Here is a 17,136-nt window from a genome sequence, read left to right on the forward strand (position 1 = left end):
TACGAATTTCGCCCAGTGCAGCCGCTCTCCTTGTGGCTTTCCTTTGGGCCCAGCTGCGTGAATGCCACTGCATTGTTCGGCACTTATTTCTGGCTTTTGTAAATAGTATTTGCATTTCATTTTCTGGTCGTGTCCTGGCCGAGTCCTTCCGCCTCCTTCGTCGCTCTGTTTTCGCCGTGCTAGTTAGCGACTTTTCGCTGCACTTTAAATGTCATTTGTTTGCCGTTTCGGTGCGGCTGCCTTTAAGTAAATTAGTGACCCCCTTTTCGGCGCCCCTGCATCGCCCATTGTGTTTATCCAGGCGCATTTCTTTTTGTGCAGCGAGACGTACCCCTACCCCTACTCCTACCCCTTCTCCAGCATCAACCAACCCATCACCAAAAACATTCACCCACTCCACTTACCCCGAACCCGCCGGACGCTTCCTTCGTCTCGACATCGCTGACGATGGCCTTTGTTTCACTCGGTCGCACAGTAGTTGAAATTTGTCGTAACAAGATTTGCTTTTGATTTGGACTCGCGTCCAACGTCTCCATTTCCCGACTCTTTTGCATCTCCCACTTGCGGCACTGAAAGAAAAGAGTTAAAACATAGTAACTACCAATTTTGGGACAAAATAATAGCTTACTTTCAACATAAATACATGCGTGAAAAGGTAAACAAGCAAGCACGCGGTTTGTGGTTATAACCGTTAACTTTACGCGTCGCTTTGCTTCCTTCTTGTTGGCTCTCTTTGTCTCTCCGTTTTGTTGCATCAGACGCGCGCCAACTGAACTTCATATTTCCACTTGAGCACTTATGTTTTTGGCACTTTAAAGATAAAAAGTATTAGTTTATTGGAAACATACTTAGTGAAACAGTTGAAATACATGCGGTTTAACGTTTTTACCATTAACTTTATTATTTACTAAGCACTTTGCATCCGCGTCCTCCAATCGCAAATCTCAGAATGGCGCCATTTTTCTCTCTCTCTCTCACTGTTACGTTCGATCAGCCTAACATTCGATCTCTTCTGTTAAGTGAACAGCATGAGAGAGAGGCGCGAATGTTAAGTTAACAGCTGGTATTCTTAAGTACAGTGAACCTCGCCTGTAAGCGTACTGCTAAAATAGTTTATAACCATAGCTCCAAACAAAAAAGATAGCCGATTTCTCCCTGTGCATACCCGCCCCCTTAATGCCGCCCACTTGGCATGGTGAGCGCGTGCAACATTTTTGCGTAAACAAGTTTCTTTGTGCAGCGAAATGGGAACGGCGACAGGAGCAGCGAGGCAGCGGGGGGCAGTGGCAAGGAATCCCAATTGCAGGCCTGCCGAGCCACTTGAGCCAATTAGGATTTATGGCCCAGCGGGCTGTCCTTTTGCTCCGACCAAGAGCAGCCGCCACACCCCACCTGCCCCCAAGGACTGTTTACATGCCCACTTTTGTGGTCACGATTATCACTGTTTGTGACAGTTGTTGGACAGCCGACGAAGGCCACAGGGAAGTTAAAATGACGGGGTGTTTGGCCAAATTGAAGCCGGGATCAGTGACTTTGTTAGCAGAACAAGGCAGCAATTAGTTATGTGCATAGCGAGACTGATACAACTTTATGCACATTATAAGTAATAGTATGAAACTGATCATGTACATATGTACATCACAATGGTACAGGCAGCAAAGTTAGGGCAATCCCCTTCAATTTGGCCATAACCTCGAGCGTTTTCTTCTCTTGCCAGCATCTATCAACGCGAATGGCGAAAGCCCCACGGATTCCAGTGCGGATATATATCATATTAGCCCATCTGCGCCACTGCAAATCCCATCGGAATCGAAATATGTATGCACATATATTCAGCTTTATACATATGCAAGCGAGTACACCATATATCTTTATCTGCCACACACGGCGCGGCGGAGCAGCGAAACATTTCAGCGTCAGTTTTTATCTACGATGATGCATAAAGCGCCACAAAACATTCCCCTACCAGCCGAAATCCCGAAATCCCAGCCCCAACTCACCCTTTTTCCAGTCGACTGCTTTATTATGCTAAAAACTGTGGAGCTAAAGTGTGTTATATGGCATAATCCACTAACGAAAATTGAGCACGAATTTATTATGTTTTCGCATATTTTTTTCGTTTTTTTTTTCCCTGCCTAAACAAAATGCCAGTGTGTGCGTGGGTGTGGGTGTGCCAGACACACACACACTCATACATAATGAATTATGCAAGACATTCATGGCCCCACACACACTCGGAAATACTTTTAGCCCTATCAATAATTCAAACCAAACCCAACGAAACAAATAAAACCAAAAAACCAAAAGCGGCGAAAAAGCGATAGCGATAGCCTAAAAAGAGAGAGAAAAAAAGAGAAGACTAAACAAACGAGAGCAGAAAGCTGCCGACTTGATGAATTATAGAAGTAAATCTGAATTGAAATATAACTGAACCGAACTGTATATGTGCATAACTTCTCTATAAATGCTAGTATGTGCATATTTGGACATCACCTGAGCTCGGAAATGGAGATGACCGCGGTTTTTGCTCTCGTGACTGGAAGCGATATCTGAAACAATAAATAGATGCATTTATAATTCAAAATCATAACGTTTAACGTACAAATTTTGAAATCTAGCAGATATTCCAAACTCGGGAAAGAATCTCAGAGATTGACAAATTCGAAGCCAATCGATAGTCACGCGCCCATCCCGATTATTTGGCCAAATTTATAGCACAACTTGTATCTGTATATCTTAATATCTTTCTTTTGTGCGGCGTTATTACGAGCAAATGAAATGCACGCCATATGAAGTGTAATATATCATCGAAGGCAGTCAGACAAACTGGATGGATGATGGGGCAGGAAAAGTTGGGGCGAGGCCAGGTAAATTGGCCTATATAAATAAATAGATTTATTGCCGCACTCGTTTCGTGATTTTGTGTGTGTGTGTGTTTGTGGTAATTTATGCCGGCCAAGGAACATTTGAATTAATTTGTTGGCTTTATCAATAGTTCTTATGCACGCTCCCCCCACCATCGCTTCCTTCAACTTCTTTGCTAATAAGCTTTCAACTTAAAGCTGCAACAACTTATCGCCGACTTTAGTTGCACGTTCGCCAGTCATATATGTATGTATGTGTGTGTAGATATTCCGGAATGGAGCCAAGTCTTAAGTAGTTTGCCGGCTTTTCTTGCCAATCTCGAGTTGCTTTTAGCTAACAAAAACTAACCGAAGAACTGAGATCACGAGCCACAGACTAGAAAAGTGGCGTTTGTGCGGTGACTGACAAAGTACTTTTACTTAAAGTGCATTTCTACTTCCACCATTTCACTCCTTCTCTTTCCTTTTTTTCTTTCTTTTTTTGAAGAGAGCTCAAAGTGGCGCGAAAGAAAGAGATTTTCGCGAAAGAATGGCCAAACAAAGGCCGAGAAAATCAAATATTTCCAACACGACTTTCATGCGCCTCGCCTTTACAGGTGAATACCACGTTTAACTTTGTGCGGCTTTCATAGAGGCTATAAACACTTGTACTAAGTTCTTTAAGTACGAAGATTGAATGAGAGATTTACAGGCATATTGCACAATTCACGCTAGTTACTAGGGTATATAATATAATTCCTTGAAAAGCAATATAAACATATTGAAATGCCTCTTCCTACGCCCGATCGTAACTTTCCCTAATTGGATTAGAAGCAAACTTCCCCTTCGATCAACGATTGCGATGCCATCGGATTACGTAAGTTAAGACCGCCCAGTCGTAATTCAATTACGTATCCGTTACGCCGCTCCATTCACCATTCCACGGCCGTGAGTTACGAATTAAGCTACTTGAACAATAATTGACTTCAACAAACTGCATTTGTTGCGCATTTATCTTGAGGCATCCGCGCTGCGCTCTAACTATTTGCACAATGCTGCCTGCTTTTCGGATGGCTGACTGGGTGGCTCATTGGTTGGCGGAGCCCTAAAACCCCACGAAACCACTCAGGCCAACCCTCAGCATCCCCAACCCCTTTCCCCCTTTCCAATGAAAGCCGCTGCCGAAGAGCCGCAGAAGATGTAAAATACGGCACGAGAGAAATAAAAGAAATAATAAGAGTTAACTTGAACGGTGGTGAGGGGAAGTCTGAAGTGCATGGGGTTTTTGTTTACACATCATGGAAAAGCGAGCCCCCCTTTGCGACGCCCCTGCCAGCCATCCTGTTGCATCTCGAGCAAGAAACTGCGGTTGCTGCCGCCGTAACACACGAGTGCTGCGAGTGCACTGAGAAAAACGGAGAAGATATTAAAATCAGTTAAATATCTTTATAGGTATGCTTATTAGCAAATTCCTTTGCCATTATATGTACTTCCACGTTTATTTTTCTCAGTGCACCCCAGCTTGGAGTCCATCAAATTGCAATATCCGCGACAGCGACATCGACATTAAGCCCCTCACATCGATATCGCCTGCCAGTCCTTTTTGTCTCTGCCTCCTCCACCGCGTGCCACGCCCCCTTTGAGGGCAAGATTAATGCATTTTAGCCGAGGCAGCAAGAGTCTTACTTTGGCGCGCCGGCTGGAAAAGCGAGCATCTTAATACTCTGGTTACACTTCAAAATGAGCAGCGCCCGCTTTAGCCCCTTTTCCGCAGATTGACTTTTCCGAATACGCTTTCCCCGCCATTTTCCCTTACCCCCATTTCCCCCCCCCCCCCCCCCCCCCCCCCTTATCCTCATTTTCCCAACCCCTTTTTCCATAGATTTACCTGACTTGCTTTGCATATCGATGGCACTAACTGGCTGCCTGCGGAGCACTTGCGAACAAAGTATCGCATGGAGATTGATGGGCGGGCTGCTCATTGATCAGGCTTAAATAGTTTTGAATTGCGGCCCTCTGCGAATACACCCCCTCCCCCTCCCCCTCCCCAGCCCTTACCCCTTGCCAACCTATTTATCCCGATCAGTTTTTCGCTAATTGGCTTGGTGTACTGTAGCAATTTGTAAAGTTTTGCCAGGATTATGAGCTGGTTGTGGCCGATTCTTAATCAACTCAACTTGCAATAATTACTATAGTTAACTGTACAGAGATTAGTGGCTTAGTGCCGCCTTTAGATTTATACCAATATTTCAACTCGCCTCGTTGCTTCTGGCGTAAAATGATTGGGATTTAGCTGCGGGCCATGTTTTAAATGAGTCGTGTGTTGCCTCGAATGACATTAATACCAATTTTCGCACTGCCTGAGCAATCCATTCGAAAACAATTTGGCCGACAGGCCACAAGCGCCACTCGAGAAAACTTTTAAAAATCACTTTTGCAGAGCAAAAAAAAAAAAAAAAAAGGTGACCAAACAATTTCCATTAGTGCAGGAGAGTAGGTTAAATAATTGATTAAAAAGCCTGTTGATGTGGCGCAAAAATGTCGGAGTGACAAAGTTGCAATTAAATTAACATTTACATCGAAGCCAGCACAAAAAACAAAAAGCACACACACACATGCAGCAGATTGTTGTCACACATTTTGTGCGCACGCAAAACTAATTGAATTATATTTAATTAATGTCACACAACAATGCATGAAAGAAAAAAGGGGGTAAAAAGTGGAAAACGGGTTGGAGAAGTGAGTGAAAGACTCCGGGATTGCAGCGAATTTCTTGCATTTGACAAAAACTAACTCGCACGTGGATAATTTTAATTTTCTTTACCTACACACACAAACACACACACACTGGCAGCGGGAGAAAGCATTTCCCTCGCATGACTCAAACTTTCGCTGAAATTGTTTTGCTAACGACAACAACGAAGTAGCGGCAACATCAAGCTCAGCCAGACTGCACCAGTTGCAGCTATAAATCTTAGCATACCGCAGGGCGCCCAGCGCCAAGGAACTTTCCCGCTTTTCCGCCCAACGCCCCCCCTTCCCACCACCCCCTCCCACCGAGTGCCACAATGTGGCTTAAGCAATTTGTGCAGCAATAACAAACCTACACAGCGAGAAACATCCATACCGCTTGGTATTTGTGTTTGTGTTCTTTTGATTTATTTGTTTATTTCGTTCTGAACGAAAGTTGTTAGCACATATTTTACTTTTTTTTTTTTTTTTTACACACTTATACCCCCGCTTTTCTCGCGGTGTGCCGTCTGCGCGCACAGTACGTGCTAAAAGTATGTGCACAGGACTCGCATATATAGAAAGCTTCGGCATTAGTTTTTAGTTTTCGCATCACATGACGCTCGGGGGTGTCATATTGAAAAAAAATTGCTTTCAAATTGGGCCAAGCCGAGCAGAAACGTAAAAGCCAAAAAAAAAAAAAAACAAAAAAGGCGAAAAAAAAACAAAGCACGGAAATAAAACAAAAAGCAAGGAAACAAATAGCCGCCGGCAGCAGCAACAACTACAAATTTTTGTTTCGAAATTAATTGCAGTGGTTTGCAAAATATAACAAAAAAAAAAAAAAGAAAAACCGAGCAAAAGAGAGAGCCATAAAAAAAGGACGAAGAAAGGGCAGGAGTCAGAGGCAAGGTTCAGTTTTTGGTAGCCAAAGTTAAACAATTAACTAGGCAGGGACTAGTTTCTGGCCAAAACAAAGCAGAACCAAGCCAAACAACACAAAAACGGCAAATCGGGGCCCGAACGGAGCCAGTCCGAGTGAGATATATGCAGACATGTTGACATGATGATGGGCGTGGCACTGGGGGGGGCGGGGCACCCTGTGAATGATAGATGGACGAGTGTTAAATGGCTCTGGGGCAGGAAGATTTGCGTGGTGGATTCACTTGCTCCGGGGCAAGATGCCACCACCATGAATGGCATTACACAGATGCATTGCCCCGAAAAATGACAAGACACGACAGCCAGAGCACGAGCATCTGGGCATATATGGGATTAATAGAGATTTTTTCTTTTTTTTTTGTCTCTGCGCAACACTGCGTATACGCAATGTTATCTCTAGTTTATAGCCCTGCAGTCACTTCGATTGAAGCAGGCACTCAGCAATTAGCGTGCAATTTGAAAGTCGCAATTGTTGACGAAAAGGATGTTTACTGTACCTGCACCACACCTGTATGCCATATTAAATGGCATGTTTATTGAAGTCGCTGCATGTTTAATGAATTGCAAACACATATGGCATATGGACTGTGCGCCGCCCTTCAAATAAATGTACACTTTCATGAATGCTACTCGAATATGTATATATATATATGTATATGTACATCAGCAGGCAGTGTATTTGCAGCGGCATACGTTGTGCAAATACGTAATAGTTGGCGCCAAATGAAAACATCAAGCTGGCCAGCCAGCCCAATCGACGCCATCGCCAGTGGCACACAATTACGTCAATCGCGGAAATTACGGCAAAGGCTCGCTGCGCCTCGGGTGTTCCGTATTCAATATTCAGTTTGATTACACATAAATGTGCTTGAATCAAATGAAATTAAAATTCATTTCATACCCGATTCTGTCAATATTGCCCTGCTGTCTGCCGTTCGCATTGTTCATTGGGAACAACATTCGAAACAATTGAATCGAAAATTATTCAGATCTAACCGATTGCTCGGGTGGAGTGCACTCGAATTAAATGTGTTATTTGCACAATTCAGGTTGCAACTCATTTACGCGTTTTTACACTTACACGCTTGCACAACGCTGCGTATACTTAATCTATCTTGCACTTGCTGCCCGTGCGACTCTATTCATCAAAATAATATTTTCTTAAGCGGATTTTATTAACGTCCATCAGCATCACTTAGACTTGGCAAACATGGGCCACATATTAAAACGTTCCATCAAAAGTTGGCTTGACTAGTTGGCCACAGAAGAGGCCGTCGGCATTTGTCAATTGGCAGGCGACAGAGACGGCCTCCGGCCACGCCCACTTCGCACTATATAAATTAATCAATTACAGACACACACACACATGTGTGTGAGCAATAACATTTGCGATCCTTGCGAAAGGACGAACAAGGAGGAGAGCCATCAAACGGTGCAGCTCAGCTGTCAATTGGAGTTGTCGTTGCCATGACAGACGATTGCACAAACACAGCGGACACAGATACGCACACATATATGGCGAGCACTCACACAGATACTCACACAGACAAGCGGCTGTCAAGTGTATCCGGATGGTTCGCCTTTGGCTGTTTGTTGTGTGCTCGTCTATAAATCATGTTAATTACGTTATAGCAAATAATTTTCCTGCATTTCGACCCGCACACGGAGGACATGTCTTGCATAGACAGATTGTCGCTGGAATGGCGATCCACTGAACCACGGAACCACCCATCGAACCACCCATCGAACCACCTATCGAACCACCCGCTGGGCGTGCCTGCTCCCATTCGCCCGTTTTTGCCATGTAAAATGCATCACTTATTTGCTCGCGCTGCCATGCGGCTTTCAATATTTGTGGTCCATCGAATCATCCAGCCATTCGAACGGGCAAACAGCCCAACAGCCCAACACCCAAACACCCAGCGAACCACTCAACCATCCAATCAATCGAGGAGCGCGATGGAAACCCAATGATGACCGCTTCGAAACGCCGATAAAGATCTTCTTTGTTTTATTTCAATGGCTTCACGGGACTCCAGATCCTTTGACGAGGCTCTGATTTACGAAGACTGAATAAGGCAGCGGGAATTCTTAGGTTTTTAATTAAAGTTTAAACTATATTAGCTTGGCAAATGGAAGTAAGCAACATAAATTTAATTTAATTTAATTTAGTTTAGTTTGTCTAAGGATACGTGGTAAGTGGGTAGTCCTCAAGCTCATCTCGTTCAGAAAACGATGAGCTGTGAAAATTCGGGACAAGTTTCTATTTTGGGACAATGGATGTTGCAACTTTAAGCAGCTGAAGTGGCAGCACTTGATGAGGAACAGGCAGTTTCCTAACATGATTCCGTTGCCCCTTTCTTTATTTTTTGTTTGCGGCTAACAGGCAAGAAGTGGGCTTGGCTTAGTTTCTCCGAAAACGGCCGCCAGTCCAGATATCCGGCACAGAAATGCGAGACAATGGGCGATAGGCATCTTCAGCAACCTCATCATCGCCATGGGCTTCAGTAGCGTGTCCATTGTCATCTGCCCATTGAGGGTCAGACTGTTTCGGATTCGGTTTCGGTTGCGCTTCCTGGGAAAGTGTCAGTCCAATAAAATGGCCAGCTACACGGCAAGAAATTTGTGAAAGTATGTCATATATCTTATGTGCAGCTTTTAAGCAAACTGTATCCCCCATAAATTTACAACTTTTTTGCCATAAATTTCTCTCTGTGCTTGATATCGTTACGGTCCTGCATATGTGGCTAATCCTGAGCCGTATCCTCAAACATTTGTGTCCTGCCGGAAGAATAAGTATGGCAATTGTAAGGTCAACTTTCGTGCTAGATGGGCCTCATCTAATGCAGTGGAAAAATGATTTGACTGGGAGGCTTCCGTTTTTGCGGTGGCCTTTCGACTTTCGGTCCACTCATGCCCATTGTGTGTGTGAGTGTGTGTGTTTGTGTGCCTGTGGAAATTTATGATTTTCCGAGTGACTTTGAAAATCAGGCAGCCGGCAGCAGCATGAGCATCTTTTGGCCTTTTCACTTGGACTTGGGCTTCTTTTGCTATCCCGTCTCCTCTCGCTTGACATTTCACTTTTGGCGCTCGCCTTGCCGTTTGCCGTTTGCCTTTTCATATTTCGCATTTTATTTAGCAATCCTTTTTTGCCCAGCGACTGACTGACTGACAAACATATTCGCTTTGGCTCGTCTTGTTTGCCGCCGACAAAGGCGGAATAGCGCCAGGAATACCCTTTTGCCAGCGATTCTGCAGTCCTTGCCAAGGATGCGCGCACAAAGGACCTGAAAGCCGAACACGTTCTTCGCCACTGTCCCTGCGTACGTGGTGGCGTATACGTTATTTTTTCGTATTGGGGTCGAAATTCGGCAAGGGCTCTTTTTAAGGGCTGCGGGCTGCGTTGAGAGGATGGCCAGGCAAGACAACCCTAAATATCCGCACCCCTCATAAGCTCTTCAATTCTATTCAATCTAGCTAGCACTCACAAGTGCTTATGGCTGCGTAAGCATCGATAGTTATAGAAACTGGCACATAGTTTCGATAGTTTCGACATTAAAGCGAAAACTTGGGTTGAACCACTAATCGAAATGATGTTCAATTAATGCACAACACTTTACTTCACACTTTACAACACTTAACTATTTATTTTTTGGGGAAGTCGAACCACGGGCTAAGCTCCTTTAATCGCAGGGCATTTATCATTCGACTATCTCCGCCTGAAATCGCTTTCGGTTGTGCTTTTAATTATTTTCTTATGCCTCACTTAAGCCACCGCAGCTGCTTTTCCGCAACCCGCAACCCTTTCAAGGCATATTGAGTGCTTTGTAATTTTTGCGGTTTTTAAGCCTTTTCCAGGGCCGCAAGTTTAAAAATAAAGAAAGCGTATCAATAAAGGGGATTTCTTTTGGGGCCAGCCCTTTTTCGGGTTGAAAAGCACCACACCCACCGCCTGCCGCCCACAATTTTGCCCATTTTTCTGCTCCTCGGTGGCTGTTGTTGTTGTCGCGATTTAATCTTTGGCTGCTGTGGATAATTGCGAGCTTAAGCATGCGCATAAAAGTCATTACGTCGACTGCCGCAGAACGGGCAATTTAGATTTATTCTAATTAGTGGCCCAGCCCCAGCCACCAAGGCAACAAAAACACGTATTTCAAATGCTAATCAGTGATGCTCAAAATGGGGCGAAGGGGAGGAGGGGGCGGCGGCGGCGGGGAAATGAATGAGGGTAAACATTGAAAAATGTCCCATCTTAGGCGATGAAGTTGCTTGGAAAATTAAGTTTCGTCCACGAAAAGAACAAGTGACAGCTGCTGTTGCTAGACAAGGTCCTTGAACAGGGTATTCAGTGTTTCCGAATGGCTGGATCAGCACTTTGGCCAACCGAAAGCAGGGGTACTCGTAATCCACTTGGCATTAGCTTAAGCACGACTTTATTTGGACTTAAGCGGTAGCTGCTAGTCGATTATTGATTCGCTATGTTCCTTCACAAATAAATCTCCCACATTTCCAATAGGCAGGCAAATTGCCTGACTCCCACGTGTGAATTAGCGCCAAAGCCCACAGCAAATTTATTTTAATTTAAAAGGGGATTCGCGGCAAAGAAAGAGATGGCAGGCGACAGTTGTTGGACAGAGACGGGCATAAAAGGCTCTTGATGTGCCAACTGCTGTTCTCGATTAGGATTTGTTGTCCTTGCTGACTGGGAATTGACGACACAGAATTCTAAGATTGAATCGAAGCCAATGAATAATGCAAACATACAAATCAGTTAATTGATGTACGCATTTAGGCTAAAATCTACAATATACAACTAGTTAAATCTACAATATGCAGCAAGTTAGTTGTGGGTACAGTAATAAAGTTTGTTATTGTGGCATAGTGAAACAGAACCCAAAACTTCCACCCGGCATCTGCCCTCCCCCACAAAATGAAGCATTATAATAACCTTGCGCTATGGCTAATTTCCTCCCCCCTTTTGCAGCCAATATCCATTACTATTTTATGGCATCCACCACTCAAGAACCCTATCAACCAATAATTGGCTTTCGAGTAACTTCGGCCCGCCATCGCTGGCGAAAAGTTGGCGAAAGCTTTCGGCGAATGTAAACATTGGGTAGTGTTAGCAAACATTTGGAGCCGCCCGACAACCACTTTGCAACACCAAAACCATCGAACCAACGATCCACCGAACCGACGAACCACCCAAAGAGCCCAAGAAGACTTGGGCCATATTAATTATCCACACAACGCAAACACTTTGTTGCAAAAATTTCCAACGCTGTCTCGGCCATTAAATATTTAACGCCTGCCAAAACACTAATGACAAACACTAAAGCTCGACACTAAATTTGAAATGCTTTAAAATTTTATTTAAGCATCCATTAAGGGGAGTGCGATCGCAAAATAAACGCCATATAAAATCAGGCGGGGCCGAATAAATTCCACGCTTTAAGATTGCGGCCCATTTGTGAGTGTTTGTGTTTGGTTGTTTGGGTGTTTGAATGTTTGTTGGTCTGAGTGTTTCGCACGCAAGTGTGAGTGCTCTGCTGCCGGTGAGGGAGTCACTATTTTGACGGCGACGATGGGGTCACACTTTGTTTTTATTGCACGTGCTTGCTTTTAACGATTCTCCATTGTTTTCACCCCGCAACCGGACAGCTAGCGGGTTAAAGGTGATGACTGACTGTACCAAGCTACAATATAAAAAAATGTAAAAAATTAAGATAATGCTTAAGTTCGTATTTATAATGAAGGGTACAACGTACCGAACTTATAAGCAAAACTCCGCGAATTCTTCAGTTTTCGACGAAAAGGTTCTTTGCAAACATTGTTGCATACTTACGGGCAGCGAATGTTGAAGGCAGCGAAGTGGAGCATGGTGAAGTGTCTGGGGTATCGGCACGTCGAACTGCTACCCATAGATCTCTTAAAAATTCCCTGCCAAAAGGGAGGAAGTGCGCGGGGGCAAGGGGGCAAGGATGAAGCGGCAGACAGGAGCTCCGTTTCTGAGCTTTTCCCATGCCAACACAAGCAGCCAACGACAGCCATACAATTTTAATCACATTAAGTTCGCGCTGTCGAGAGAAAGCAAGGCGAGACTACTTCCTTCTGGCTTCAGTTCGTCCCCCCCCCCCCCCCCTCAGACAGACCCCTCTTGCACACCGCCACTGTGTTTGCTTGTTTGTTTGTAATGAATATTTGCAAGTTGTGCCTTGAGTTTTCAGTGCAAACAAACTTAAAAACTGTAGCGCACTCAAGCAAAATAAATACTTGAGCAACAACAAGGACAGCGCAGCGAAGGCGACAGCCACGCCCCCCGCCGTCCAACGCCCTCCACTCGTTTCTCGCGTTTTTTTCTCGTTTTGCAAAAAATTTATTTGGTTAAGTGACTTTGCAAGCTGCTCATATGTGTATATATGTACATGCGTGTGTGTGTGTGCCGCTGTCTGTGTGTGCTTGTCTGCTCGAGTGTGTATGTGTGTATGTATGTGTGTGGTAGAGAAATGCGTGTAAGAGAGGAAGTGAGGCTTCATGCATATTGAAATAAAGTGAGTGCTCGCATTGCGTATACGCAGCGTGGCCGCCAAAGCAAATTAAATAAAAATAACCAAAAAATAAGAAAAAATAACCAAGCCAGCAAAAAAGTAACGTGGGCGTGGCATCAGCCAATCATTAGCTTAAGGATTGAGCACTACAGGGTAAAACCCATGAAAAATGGGCCAAAAATGGCAAAATTCCTGCGGATATTACAGGATTTTATAAATTCAACTGCATGAGTTTCAAATGAGTTTGGTATCTATACAAAAATGTTTAGCAATTCTGAAGCATTCAGAATCTACGATATCAGCTGGTGACTCTGCTCTGTGCGGCAATCCATGGCAAAGTGAAGATTAATCCACGATGCTGTGCTCTTGATGGCGATTATGCTTGCACTGAATGCGATGCTAATGACACACTCGCAGACCTTGGCACCCAAATCCGAATCCGTATCTGAATGCCGCCGCCCCCGCCAATGGCTACCGCCATTCTGCTGCTCACAAATGCAAATCCGAAATCAAAAGCTCACTTCGGTTTTTGTGACGGGGGTTGCATGCAGGGGAATTGACATGCCGCAACTTGGCGGCAAAAGTACACAATAAATTTGCATGCCACATGCACATTCGTATAGGAGTATGTATGCAACCACTCACACACACACACTAGCACACAGGCAAGCACACTCTTTTATGAATAGAAATTGTTAGCACACAATAAGCGGCAGACGGAGCGTGAAACGAGTGAACGAAAGACAGAGGCGGCGAAAAGGGGACATATGCATAATGCCTAATAATCCGCATATTGTAATATCTGCATTATACGACCAGCGCAAAGCGAATGTCATTATGTGGCCAAAACGACACACCCGACCGCCCCCCCTTTCGCCCGGCCACGCCCCCACGAATATTGTGTAAAAATTGCGACTTAATCACGACGCTGCAACACGAGCAATCTGCGATATGCAATCTGCATCTGCAACTGAGGCAAATGCCGCAAGCCAACTGCCAAAGTGCCTCAAAATCCAGTTGCCAGCTGCACAGTGGGACCAGAGATTCAAATGCAACTTATGCACATCAAATTAATGTTAATATTTAAATTCCAAAGTTAATCATTTATTCTTGCCATAATTCAGCATCATCAGATACTTTAGCTATGCTACGATTTTCCAGAAAGTTTTTCTCACTCTGTGAACTACAGTGCGTTACATGCATATCAATGCGACGCCTGTTTGGCTGCCACTGTCTGAAAAGTGTCGCTGCCAGTGTGCCCCTCTGCCTTTAACCCTTAACGGCACACCCCTCGCCTTAACCCACCACACACACACACACACACAGCACAGAGTTAACCCACGATTGCCCCTTTGGCAAGGCTCCACGTGGTCGCCAGCGGCGCATTATTTGCGCTCATGTGTGGCCTGTTCCGCTGAAGCCATCGTCTGCTCTTAACCCATAGTCTGGAGTCTGGAGTCTGTAGCCCGTAACCCTTAACCCATACCCTGGCCGGGCTGGCTTTTATGCCCGCAGATTTGGGTTAAAAGTAGCCTCCCTTGCGTATTTAATAGTATTCCACACTCGCCTTCAACTTCTGCCAGCTGCAATTGTAAGTGGGTTGGGGTGGAGAGGGGGTGAGGTATTAGGAGCATAAAAAATAAATAAAAATAAAATAAAACGATGTCGTTTAGTATATTTTCCAGTTTTATGCAACTCTTTTTTCTACCCAGCATTTGCTTGGCATGCATTCAGTGGCCAAAGGATGCTGAAGTCAAAGAATTTCCTCAGCATCAGATACTTTTGTATGCAAATTTCTCAGTTTTCGACTTCGGGCCGAGTTTTGAATTTCTATTTGAGTTATGTAAGCACAATGTGCACACACACACATGCACAGCCTTTCAAATACCACTCACATTCGCATTCCATTCCCTTTTGGCATTCGCTCCATTCGAGGTAATGGAATTGCAAACCTTCTCAGTTATTTATTTATTTAATCTCTTAAGACTTTAATGGCCCCAGCAAATGCAATTAGATTGCAAAACAAATGGTAGTGGCAAAAAAAATCTGCTCTGCGAAATTCAAAATGGCGAAAGCAACAAAAGTTTGGGTTATTAATTAGGCGGCATTAAACGGCATTTTGGGGGCCAAGAAAAGTTAGAGAGCCATTTGCAAAGCGTTAGCAACAGCAAGGAATTTTAAATGATTACATATTCTGACATCAACTGTCATTAGTTGAATGAACAAAGTAAAATGTCTGGTAAATGTCAAAGCAAAAGCAACAAAACGTATGCAATCGATGGCTATATCCTACGATTTCTGGTCAATTCTGAGCAATTAAAAGAATATAAAAACACAGGCAGTAGCAAATGTCATTCGAATTAATTGATCAGCAACAGGCATTCATTTTTTTTTTTTTTTTTGATTACAACTAGGTTGTGCCACAAAATGTTGCTTTTAATTCGATATTTTCATGGCAACCGATTAGAGAAGGCACTGAAAACGAGCTTAGGTCAAAAGGAAACTGAACACTATGGTGTTTCCAATTTTTTTTTGGGACTTGGAGTGAAATGCTGAAGGTGGCAAGGAAATAGGTTGCAGGCAAAAGCAATTTGCAGTTAATTAGCAGACTAAGAGCCACAAAAGCCATCTAAATCGGGCTGAAAGTGGCAGCTCGGCCGCAACAAAGATGAAATTCTCTCCATGGCCAAAATGGAAACTGGCAATTGTATCGGGCAATGAGGAAACCTTTGCTCGATTGGTTCACAAAAGACAAGTGTTGGGGGCTCAACGCAGGGCATTAATTTCAAGCGATTTCCTTGCACATTCCATTACAAATTTGGGCTAGGAAATTTGCACGAGCTCACATGTAAAATGTGTCCCACTTTGGGGCACAACACAATGTCAATTTGTCGAACGGGGGGTGGTGATCGAAATTCATTTTACAGGGGCCGTAATGAGCCCAATGGCCGAATGCAACCACCAAATTGACCCCCCAAGCCTATGAAGCGGAAAAAACAGACTCGCATCCATCGTCCAGTAAATTATAATTGATGTTGCACTGGGCGAAAAAGTAAAGTGATAGTGTTGGTAAAGGTACTTGATCAAATCTAGATATGTTTCATAAGCCGTTTCTTAATACTGTCGATTTCTCCCAGTGTGTGTTAGGCCAGCAGCACATGCTGTTGGTGAGTTTACAAGCAAACTGATTCGATCTGATTCGGTTGCAGTTTTCCCCTACCCCATTGCCCTTCCCCTGCCACCCGTTTCTCTCAGTGTGCGAACGGTGTCAGCTGCTTTTGGCCAGCTGGCCAGCTCGCCAGTCGTTATTTAACATTAATTTATGCATTACTAGGGCGCTTAAATTAATCAGCGAATGGCAGGCGGGCCGACAAAAGGGAATAGGCCATCCACAGGCGGAAAATAAAATTTTAAATCGCCACCGAAAAGCGCGAGAATGAAGTGCCATTAAAACGGGGAGAAAAAGGAGGCAAATTTACGCAAAGCTTAAAAAGTATTAACGCGAATAAGACAAGGACAAAGCAAGTGCTAAGATGTGGTCATAAAAGGGATAATGTTTTTATCTGGCCAACAAGGAAATGCTATTCAGATTTAATGCCTGCTAAAAGGGTCTTATGTACAAACCGCATTATCATTTAAATATATATGTTGTATATATACACTCATTTATCAACCATTTATCTTTGCAGACGCATACCATTCAACTTCGAACCGCAGAAAGTAACGATTTCAGTCGACTCACTTTGGGTAAGTAAGACTTATTTTTTCAGAACCCACCTGACCCACTTGCGCGGATTTTGCCAGATAGTTTGCAGCCCCTTGGCTCCCAGCTCCACTCACTTATTTCGCAGAGAGTTCATAACGCCAATTTCGGTTTGCCGTGCACCCTCTTTCAGCTGTCAGTTACTCAGTCAGTCAGTCAGTCAGTCAGTCAGTCAGTCAGTCAGTCAGTTGGTTGGCCAGTAAACTGAGCCGAGCTCAGGCGAATGATAAATGGCTGACATTGTGGATTGTAGGCAACATTAAGCGTCGTTGAAGCGCCGCAGATTGCAATCGTTGAGATTCCGCCTTCT

The 17,136-nt window shown here is 44.2% G+C and overlaps 2 protein-coding genes across 3 annotated transcripts in view; one reads left to right on the forward strand and one right to left on the reverse strand.

Annotated features, from left to right (window-relative positions):
- Window positions 1-931, reverse strand: part of LOC117147081 — a 49,310-nt gene extending 48,379 nt beyond the window's left edge. The window contains exons 1-3 of the mRNA XM_033313844.1: window positions 890-931; window positions 629-810; window positions 405-569 (exon numbers count right to left, since the gene is read on the reverse strand). The gene's annotated coding sequence lies outside the window, so the exon portion shown is untranslated. The remainder of the gene's footprint in view (window positions 1-404; window positions 570-628; window positions 811-889) is intronic.
- LOC117146500 overlaps window positions 1-17,136 on the forward strand; it is a 62,762-nt gene that overhangs the window by 10,955 nt on the left and 34,671 nt on the right. For both annotated transcript variants that reach the window (XR_004459803.1, XM_033312751.1), the window contains exon 2: window positions 16,753-16,810. The gene's annotated coding sequence lies outside the window, so the exon portion shown is untranslated. The remainder of the gene's footprint in view (window positions 1-16,752; window positions 16,811-17,136) is intronic.

Source organism: Drosophila mauritiana, chromosome X (genome assembly GCF_004382145.1).
Source record: "Drosophila mauritiana strain mau12 chromosome X, ASM438214v1, whole genome shotgun sequence".
Lineage (NCBI taxonomy): Eukaryota > Metazoa > Arthropoda > Insecta > Diptera > Drosophilidae > Drosophila > Drosophila mauritiana.